We start from the raw sequence: 11,565 nt of genomic DNA on the forward strand, positions 1-11,565 counted from the left end.
AGAGGATCTGTGGATATGTGTGCGCATAGCAAAGATAAAAGCGGTTAGACCAGACACTAAAACTTCAGACAAACACATCCCACTAAATATGCGCTGGTATGAGGAGGATTTATATGAACCGGGCTTACACATTTACAACACTCATTCAATAATTGGTAATTGCAACAGAGCAACATTGTAATTATGTTCTGCTCAACAGTGCCATGACATTTTTTCCTTAAAATGCTGTCCATAAGTTATCATTACTGTCCCAGCTGACAAGCGTCCTAATTCGTTGCTTATTTTTCATTAGTTGGTGTTCCTTTATCTCCAAATTTTAAAACATCGCGTCACAAAAAGCTTTTCATTTACTGATGCTGCTTTTGAGATTATCTTGAACCAGAAGTCTGACGTTAACCGCTCACAGCCGTGCTGTTAACTCGATGACGCTCTGTGAGAATCTGCAGACGAGGGCCCAAGCTGAGAGCCAGACAAGCGGATATTTTATCACCTGCTCAAAACAGGACCATGAACAGAACCAGGACCAGCGGGGGCCTTATCCTCATCACAGCTCGAAAGAGAACCGGAGGCGAAGCGAGCCTAAATAATGAGTTGCCGGGACAACATAACAATTTAACATGGCTGTTTTGATTTTGGAGAGCATCTGCATCATCGCCGGTCTGATGGAGCATTTATGCCTTGTAAACAACTGCAGCCCGTCGCAGCCCCTCCAACACTCCTTAACTTGAAGCACACTGAACATTCTCAAACATTGCACACATATAATCTATATAAGTGCAGCAGCCTATTGCATCACTGCTGGATGGGAGGCAGAAACCCCGCAAGGAAAAATACGGATAATTGGGATATAGTGCCGGAGGAGAGCATTGCTCGGTGAACCCAGTGGTGGCGGCTGTTTAACAGCAGAGCAAGTATGTATTATATTTTCCAACCTAAACTAAATAAATTCCCAGCGGAGTGGGAGTTAGATAAAAAAAAAAGGGGGGGGTAGGAAAGAGGTAAAAACATAAATAATGACATGGAAATTGGCTGAAACAACAAACATCTGAGTTCATGTAAGGACAGACAAAAAGCTTACTAGAAACTTGCGTGAGTTACGACCATGGGAACATTTTTTCTTCGTTGTGTTAACTGACTTCTAATTCTTTTAAGAAATATTAAGTTTTTCACCCTCTATGGAGAAGAAAACAAAAAAAGATTCTGCACTGTACGGGTACCGAAGTTTGTAATTGTATATCTGGCCTTGAGGAAGAGGCTTTGAGGTGCTTTCTAGGAGGCCCAGAAGAATATCACACACGTGTCTTTTCTGTATTTTAAGACGAGCACTTCAATTCTCAGAGCACAAACTTGTCGTCTAGAAATTACGTTTACATATACCATAAAATACAATCATGCTGTAGATGGCCCAAGCAGATAAATGTAATTGGTTGTCAGTGAACATTTTGCAGACACGGTCCATATCAACATTTTGAGACTACGCAGATACATGAAAGCGCCCCCTCCGCTCAGACATGTGTTGTATTCATTGTATGCACTCAGATGTTTGATCTTCACTGTGCAGAATGATGTACAGCAGACTTCAACACATGAGGACCGTTCTCACATTCGTCTGCTGAAGGCGAAAGTTTATCCGTGCTCATCTTGAAACAACATTATGTGGCTCTTTCACCTTAAAATAGAAAAACGGCCTCAAAATCATTTGAGCACCGGCTATTGGTGATTTTGGTGGAAGTGAATCATACTTTAGGGAGAAAATGTTTTATGGTTCTCCCTCTGATGTCCTCCAGCTGCTCTGCCTGAACTTTCTTTTAACTGGAGTTACCTGAAAGCAACCTGTAGCTGCTCAAAGCAGTGCAGAAAGGGGACCGTCACAATCAGTCTGCTAGCTACACATGTGAAATTAAAGATATTTTTATATTCACAGATTCATTTAAAAATCTTTTTAGCATAGTCACTGAAACTCTTGAAACATATCAGACAGGAGTTGCTTTTAATCTCTTAAAGGTCGTAAACTGTTTCAAGATCTTTAATTAATAACAGGAGGAGTTTTTCTTTGAAATGTTTTTCAGTTGCAAATTATTAACACATTCATGTTGTTTGCTTTTAAATGAATTGTTTTGGGGGTTTCTTTGTCTGCTGCTGACCAGTTTTTTTCACTTCCAAGCACACTGTAACGTAAGATGAGCTTTCAAAGCGCAACGCGTCATCTTCACAACGCCTCAGTGTCTTCTCCTGACGTACATGAAATCCAATAAGCCATCGACACATGGAAAAATGCTCAGCGCAGTTTGAGGTCATTGATGCAAGTATAATGAATTGCTTCCTGGACGGCCCTGCGTTTTGAGACAGGTTGGACTCCGTTTCCTGTTGTTTAAATGAATTGTGAGTCTTTTCCCGTGCACTTGCCCAAGCTGTTCAACTAGCGAGAAGGAGAAAACAACAGCATGGCATGACCCTTTGAAGAGGCAGGCCCAGTGGACGATTGACATTCCACTGGCACGGCATCACAGGTCTACTTCACATATCAGCTTGTGCAGCTCTGATAATACAATGTGACTTGACCAAAATAGTCCATTACTTTGATTGTGTTGGCACGCACTACCACCAATTACACATCCCTCTGTGATCCCAAATTATACCTGAATGCGTCTGAGATATGAAGTCCTGCCTTTAATCAAATGTACAGACTAACTTGTAGACTCTTCTTATTTTCTCCCTCTCACACACCACCTCTTTTCGCAGACTGACAGCTTTGGGCTGACTGACAAGAATAAGCTTCGGTAATTCACGGAGCGGTTGCGTGTGCCCGTTCACGTAGTCATCATTTCTGAGACTTTCAAATTATGATTGCTTTCACCGTCACAGACACGCGCTGCTTTTTAAGGCCTTATCTGGACTCCGCAAAGATTCTTCAATCCAGCTGGTCGGAAAACAAGCACGTCTACACAGTTGAACAATTTTTTTTTTTTTTCTTCAAACACACAAGGAGGTCAACCATTGGACATACTGTGTAATAAGAAATAAGCTGTCTGTCACAATTTTACAAAAAGGGACCCAAACACTAGACGCAATTGCAGGATTGTAAATAAGCAAAAGTGAGCGTTATAAAATAAAGCTGACAAAAACCCAAAGTCTGTTCATTCAACCTGGAGATTTAACTTTAAATCGATTAAAGAAAAAGTAGTGGACAACATGGACCTGTTGAGTAATGTGTATACTCTCTTGTCTTTGTATTTCATCATTTGCATACGGGTGTGTTTCGATGTGTGCATCTGGCACAAACCCTCTGAAAAGACTGTTATAAGCATTGGCAGACCACATGTGCTGCACCATTTAAGTTTTTAAGAAGAAATTTAAGAGGAGAGATTTTATTCTTCTATTCTATTTCTCTCCTTACAAGATTAGATTGTTCCAGACTATGGTTTATAATTTAGGTAAAAAAAAATTATTCATTTTTTTTCTTGATCCATTATTGTGTTCTGTGATGTGCTATGCTACATACAAGTACTCTCGGTGTGCGTGTGTGTGCATCCTAATACACAGTCGAACAAAAGAGAGTATCCCTGGCTACAGACACAATTACCATGAAGGTAAGAGGGCGAAGCTGCTTTTGTCGAACTAACACGACAGTCATGTTCCCTTTGTCTCTGTGACATCCTTTCATCATCATGACTGCACATGCAAGAAGGACTTGACGTTGCCCGGGTGAGGTTTTGATTACTTTGCGCATAGACAGGGACAGATTAGCCCATTTTGCCTCCGATTTCACTCGTTCTGCTTCGGGCAGAATGCCAGGACGCCCGATGAGAGTCCAGACATTTGCCCTGTGCCACTATCGGGACACCAGAGCCGGAAGAAACACATTAATTACAGCAAAAATGTAAAACAAAAAGAACAAAATGTGACGCTTCATGTAGCGCTTGGCGCCGTGCCTGACAATTAGAGGGCCAGCCAGGCCAAAGGTTGAGTTGTTCAAAGTGACTCTATCTGGCAGGCTGAAGTCACTCTTACGGGCAGGCACTGAAAATAACACTTAAAAGGAAGTGATCAGTGAGTCACTGAGCTTATTTGTCCTTTTTTAGTTTAAGTGTGTGGTCTTTATGCACACACACAGACACAGACAGCAGTCACTGACCTCATAAAACATTCTGATAAAGTTGTCAGACAGAAACAACAACTTCTTGTGCATGAACCAGCTCCTTTTTATATCATACCACCCACAGATTGAGGCGAAAAAGGGCTCTCTCCCACACACACCATGCGTTCTTTGAAATGGAAAACCATCCTCCTAAGGAAACTATCCTCCTTAGGAATAAGGACGATATTCAGACATTAAATAAAATAGCCCTGCGTGATCCACTGAAACTACTCCTGTGCATTTCAATATTCAAACCCTTGGCTAAACCCAGCTGTAGCTCAGAGCAGAGCAGGTCAGCTAGTGATCGGAAGGTTGCTGGTTTAAATCCTGGCTCCCCGTGCCGAGCTGAGCTGCATGCACGTACTGAACCCCTTGAGCAAGCTCCTGAGGGCCCTGCGATGAGCTGAGGACTTGTCCGGGGTGTACCCTGCCTTCACCTGGAGACAGCTGGGATTGGCTCCAGCAACAAATCCCCGCGACCCCTCGAAAAAGGGATAAAGCGGTTACAGACCATGACGTGACATGACCCTTGGCAATCCGAATGTCAGAGTAATATGATTCCAGTTATTGCTTCCTGCCATGTGAAATCCCCTTAAAATATAGAGCTCCCGTACTATGTCAAGTAACTCGTGCACGTATGTGAAAGGGAGGGAAGATGACAAAGAGCTCTGGCTCTGTCCTCTGTTCAAAAATACCAATTCTGATGGTAACTTTGTAAGATTTAACAGTTGGCAACAAAGCTGTCAATGTGCACCTCCCCGTAATAAGCTCTCGCTCCTTCATGCACAATAGGAAAATCAATTCCCTGAACATTTTCTGGTGTGACTGCATTCTTCAATTGATTGTTCCAGTCCTCATCTCTTGTCTACTGAGAAAATGATCAGTTCCTCTTGAGGACCCTCTTTGTTACGCACAAAGGGCCTTTCTGTAAAGTCAATCCATCAGGTCATTTGATCACAGGCTTATCCAATACCCTTACATAACAACAATATTTTTCTGTCAAGTGTTTGGTGAGAAGACCAGAGTAAAACTTCAATAAAGGGCCTTTTCTCCAGTGGTAGAAGAGACAGTCTGGGGAAAGGTGATATAATGCCTGAGAAATTCCTTCTACCTGCCCTTTCTCTCCAGCAGGCTACCCCTCGCTGATGCTGTTCTTCTGAGAGAGGATGATAAACGAGGAAAGCACCAGCCCGTATTTCCCTGAGCGAAGGCGATACCGACTGTGGCACCGCGGGACGCAGTGTTCATTAATAACTCTTCATCTGCAGCGAGAGTCCCGCATTAAAACTTACTGAACCCTGGGAACCGTACTCACTAACTCCGAAACAGGCTCTGGTTTTGGTTTCCCCCCCTTGACTTTTCCCAAGAGATGACTTGACAGAAAGTTACGAAAGCTAGAGTCAAGAGTTTTTGTTTTGGGACGTTAATGTGAATTTGGGCACCTTTTATATAATTCAGAATACAGTGATTAATCAACAGTCTGAATGAGCAAAGTGCCATTTTCCAGCGTCTTAATGGACAACGTGCAGAAGGATGCAGGGCCGTTTAAATTTATTTACTGAATGCACCCCCGTGTCAAATTGTTCATAAAGGACACAGAGATGAAACTCTGCATTTAGCAGTTATTCAGTGTGACGTGCGGAGAATGAGTTTGAACCCTTTTTGTTCAGTTGTGCCAAAGTTCTTTATTTGTGTTTCTAGTAGCTGTGAGGATGACGCAATGAATCTGGGAGCTGTGAGGATTTTTGCTGTTACATCAGGCCATCAGTTAATCCACCATACTGGTTCACACCAGAACACCATATTCTAAATACTGTTCAAATAACATTTTTGTCCAGGTTCTCATTGTCCCCAGATGAGGGATGTTCAAATGTACTTGTACGTGCTCCAGCTGTCAAAGGCACTTCAGTACTTACATCAGGAAGTGAATGCGTCACTGTTAACACCACTGTGATGTTCAGTGCAGTCTTCAGTTCTGTTCCAAGTTGTTCAAAATCAGTTAGCATTTTCGCACAGACGGTTCCCTCTGTCATGAGTGTGTTTTCCCCTCCTTCCGGTGTTTTTTTCCTTTACTTCCTTCACTTGTCCATTACTTGCCTCACTCCACCTGTTCCTCATCCCCCTCATTAGTGTGTGTGTGTGTGTGTGTGTGTGTGTGTGTGTGTGTGTGTGTGTGTTTGAGTGTGTGTATTTAGTCTAAAAATACATCTTCTGTTGCAAATTGGTTTAACTCTACCTTTACAACTTGTAGATTTGTAAAGGAAACAATTTATAGAAAACATGTATCGTAATTATGGAGTAACACGCTAAGTGGTGGTGATGTTTAAATCATGCGACTGCAATCTAGTTTGTCCATAGCCTGAAAATAGCTTTTTACTTGTAGAGATTTAATTTAGGCTTTGAAAATCACTAAAGTGGCGTTCATCTGTGAAGATTATCTGGCAGAAGAGTCCCACAAGCTGTTAGATGAGGGAACTGGGGCATTGCTAACTCGGGTTAGCCTACAAAAATATGTCACCGCTTTGCCATTCTACAGGCTAAGTACTAGTGAGTAATGTAAAAGTCTTATTAGCATGTTGCTGTTAGCATTTAGCGCAAAGTGCTGGTGTACATTTAACCTGTCAGAGCTGCTAACAGGGCTGTTTTAAAAAATAGCAGCTCTGATGCTAGCATAAGAGTGCCCCTGCACTCCGAAAACAAAAGTACAGTAAATCTTAAAAGTGCCTCTTTAGTCAAAATTATGCTTTTACACAAAGGTTTGACTCATACACATTAACAAATAAAGCCTAGGTTGCATTTTTGTGAGAGTTTCACTTTAAAAAGCAAAGTAAAAACTGACAATGACAATGAACAGATAAAGAGGGAGACAGATAGAGACACACTTTTACTACTGCGTGGTTCAGTCACGACACACTGAGCTTGAACCTGAGGGTCCATTATGCAGGGTCAGATTACAGGAAGAACGAACGAGAATCTGCCGTCCCCTGTCAAAACTCCTCTGGCTTTCAGGCTCGCTCACATGCTGGAAATTCCTGACTTGACAGTTTGACTTCATTGTTATTCACAGTAAATCTGGCCTTGTACTAATAGGTGGTTCTCTGCTCAGAGGAATGTTAACAGTTGGGACTATTTCACATTCCCAGTCAGAGAAAGGTCCATGAATCTGTGAATCTGTACACAAGACCAGTCCCCTCCTTTTACAAATCACAAATCTTCCAAGGGGTTCCAAAGTGAATTTGCATAAACACAGACACACACATACACCAACAAAGCAAAACAAACCAAATGCCACTGAGGTCCATCTATACTGAAAAAACAAATCTGTTGTTGCTCAGCATCACAAAGGGCTGCGTCAATAAGAGAGAGGGGGGCTGTGGATCCGGCCGCCGAATCCACCACTTTATCCAACTTGACCTTTCTGTACCTCCGTCCACTTCACACCTCCTCTCTCTCTCTCTCTCTCTCTCTCTCTCTCTCTCTCCCTCTCTACCACACACACATTACATCACCAGAGTCTTCTCCTTTTTCCCTTTTGTTTCCCTACTTTCCACCCCTCTCGCCGATGAGATCATCGCACTGATTTCACTCCAGCTGTTATGGTTTTTGGGGGCATCCGGGAAACGTTCCAGCGCGCAGCCACAGATCACAAGCACATAGAGAGCCTCTTGCCCAGCTGTGTAATTCTCAACAGCTGCAGAACAATGTGCTGTGACACTTGAGCAAGGACACTAGCCATACTCAATTAAATCCCAATCTTCCCCGAGCTAAAGTACACTCAGCGTGATGTAATTGTAATGCTTAGACTGTGCTGACTGCATAACTGCTCAAACCACAGGAACCTCATATGTGGACACTCTGAACTACTACTTCAACCGATTGGACAGCTTTTCATTTCGGATGGAAACCTTCATGATGTCAGTTGCAATTTAATTTAGGTAGCACAGTAAACTCAATGTGCTTTACATTGAAAGACAGAGCAGGCATTCAGACTGGAAACATTACAAACTGACATGAAGGACATGAAGGCTCTGCAGCAGGTAATTAAAACCACCCAGAACATTATTGGTACCCTTTTGCTGATCATCAGTGATTTCGGTGAAGTGAGGTTTGCACAGAGCCCAAAGGAAAACACCCACCCCAGCCAAAGTGTGTTCACCCTGCTGCCATCTGACAAAAGATACACAAGTACTGCTGCCATAGCGCCACAGTACTGAGCAACTTCATTCCTGGGGCTGTGAAACTCCTTAATTCAGCATTCATTCCATCATATACTTCATTTTCTAAAATAGATGCAGCACAGAGAAATCAAACAAAGTTTGCGGGTTTGGTTTTTAACCCCTTGTGTTTAAAGTTACAATAATAATGACAATAGATTTATCTCATGACCTCGTAACTACAGTGGGTATTAAAAGTTGCCCAGAACATCACTGGTACCCATCTATGAACCATCAGTAATATGGGTGAAGGATACTAAAAGACAACACCCACCCCAGCCAGAGTCTGTTCAGTGTGCTGCCATCTTGAATAATGACAAGTTAATTTTGAATCTGAATAGAGTAAAATACAGAAACACTTCAAACATACATAAAATATACCACACGGTAATAAAAAGCCAAAAACATCCAACTCAAACCCAGAACCGTACAGTATTTAACGACCGACATGGGAGAACAGGACCGTTCTGATTTTGTTTTTCACCGTGGTCACCGTTGTGATGGACCTTTAGTCAGCAGGCATCGTGATCCAGATAGCAGGAGCGCAGTAACAGAAGGCACTCTCTGTTATAATCAGTGAGCATGTCAGATATGTGCTGAGAAGCCAAACCATTAAGTGCTTTATAGACTATTAGCAGGATTCAGTAGGTGATCTGCATTGTACTGTGAGCCAGTGAAGTGATTTCAGTAACGAGTAATGCTAAAAATGTCGGCTGCTGCATTCTGAGGGGTCTGGGGCCGCCATAGTGATTGTTTGGATAACACTGCCAACACAAAAGCTGCAGTACCTGCTGAGATGATGCATGAAACAGTTTCAGTGATTATATATTCGTTATGTGATTTCTGAAACGGAGATCAGCATCCAAATGAATGCAAGGTTTCAGACTTGTGTGGTGTATTTCAGAGACGATGATACCAAGTATGAATACATTTTCTGTTTTTGACTTTTAGAATCAAATTTTGACGGTCTCAGTCTGTATTCAGCTGTGAACGTTTGCTGGACAGCCAGCAATAAAGATCCAAAATACACTTAACCAGTTTGTTAACAGGACCGAGATCACCACAGGAAAGTGAAATGTACAGCCATAAAGCGATCAGGTCTTATATGAAAACACCTACAACCCTCTGGGGACATCTAGTGGTGAAAGATAAACACTACAGAAGATTATTGTTCTGCTTTTCATAGAAACATCCTCTGTATCTTGTGTTTTGTTCACATTGGTTTTACTTCCTCATTGTTTGGGGTCTCACAGACTCCATTGCTGTATGTGTAAAAAAAAACAACATACTGATTGCAAATTTAAACATTTTCTTTCTGATTGTTCTTTTCTTCCGACATTAATCAAAGCAACATAAAGACGAGAATTGAATTATTTATTTAAGAAATTCTCATTCAGTTTGGAAGAGTCATGAAGAGTCAATCTGATAAAACAACTCTTCATAGTTTTTGTGCTGTTAAAGAGGGCCCAGGCTCTCCGGGACCCCCAAACTACAACATTAGGAGTTAATTTACGAGGGTACACTTTTTTTTAAATTTACATACATCAAATTTAAAAAATGTGATATATCTTTGTCATTGTTTGAGTCTTCACAGATTACACATCGACATTAACGTGGCTGTTGGGAATTGTTCTCGTTTAATATTTACAAAAGAATGCAAGTGAGAAGCTACAGCAAGTGTTTAAGTACCTGAAAGGAATTCACATATTTGTTCAGGAGCTGAGTTTCACACGACCGGCTTCATAAATAAAACCTCGGATGATCCTACAGCAAGATTATAACATTCAACTCAGGGATGCAATTTCCTCAGAAGGAAGTTAAAAACTGCCACTTATCGAGCACGTTGTCTGTTTCGATCATACACAGATGCTCATTGTAGACATGCACGTGACAAAAGGGAACAGGGTGAGACAGATTTACACTGTGATCAGTTCCTTTTCTGCTGTTCCTCTGACCCACAGGGTTACAGCAACCACATCCACAATTCATCGAGACTAGAAACAATGAGTTTCATCTCTGTGTGGTTATGATACTGCCTGACATTACATACATAAAAACCTTTTGTGGTGTAAACAACATTGGTAATTTCATGATTATATTCTTGGCAGTAATAATGTTGGTTTATGTTTACAGTGCTGCACAGTTACAGGTATGTTGACACTTACAGGAAGCTGGAATTAATATATACTGCTTGTGAACTTCTGTCACTCAAACCCTAATTTAAAAAAGTGTACACAGACAATAGAGATTAGGGAGATCCAGGTGACAAAAAAGTGTTATCATTCAAACTGTTCAATACATAAATAACAAATGACTAACAGAAATGTTAGAAATGTTAAAATTAGTGTCTTGTCAAATGAATACTAAAAACAAATAGGGGGTTACTTAGTGTTAGTGTTGGTGTTGCTGTTAGCTCAGGAGCTGTTGACAGAGACTGACTGGGGCTAGCTGGTTAGCATGCTAACTTTAGTAGATATCTCTGTAACACAGTACAAAGACATCATAATTTCAAAACCCATTTTTTGCTGATAATTCATTAGTTAATTTGTTTATGTTTTTCAACTAAAATCTCACATATCTCTCACATATTGCACCTTTAAATATCCACCTGTAGGCCACGTTACCTTGCAATATTCATCATATAACCTCAAACTGCTGTTTTGTCTGTGTATGCGATATGTTGCTTTGTTCAACACTTTCGCAAGGTGTGAACAATCTTTTCAGTTGTGGCAACATCGTAAAAAAGAAACAGCCCTTGAGAAATCTGGTCCTTTGTCTGCCTGCCTATTTGGGCCAAGTCCCATCTTCAGACCGACTCATGTTTCTTTTCATTTTCCCATATTTCAGTCTCATTGCCCCATTTGTTTCCTTGTTTCACCTGGCCAGCCTATTCTCTTTTTTCTTCCCTTTCCTGTTTCCACTTTGGGGTTTATGGTGACTGAGGATTGCCAAACCAGTTTTAAAGATCACACACCACTAAATGGCATGTGGTTAACATGTCTTGGTGACATCATTGTGATACTAGAAAGATAAATAACATGCAATGATAATAAAGGATGCGATCACGAATGTAGTGACTTCATCTTGCGGGAGAAGTTCCCAAATTCTTGTGTTTGATCATGGATTTCAGGCTAAAAAAAATCCAAGGAAATCACAAAGTAATCAGAAGTCACACAAATGCAGAGGGGTGAAACTGAAACCCAAATCACAAAT

The sequence above is a fragment of the Acanthopagrus latus genome, chromosome 18, assembly GCF_904848185.1.
Source record: "Acanthopagrus latus isolate v.2019 chromosome 18, fAcaLat1.1, whole genome shotgun sequence".
Classification (NCBI taxonomy): Eukaryota; Metazoa; Chordata; class Actinopteri; order Spariformes; family Sparidae; genus Acanthopagrus; species Acanthopagrus latus.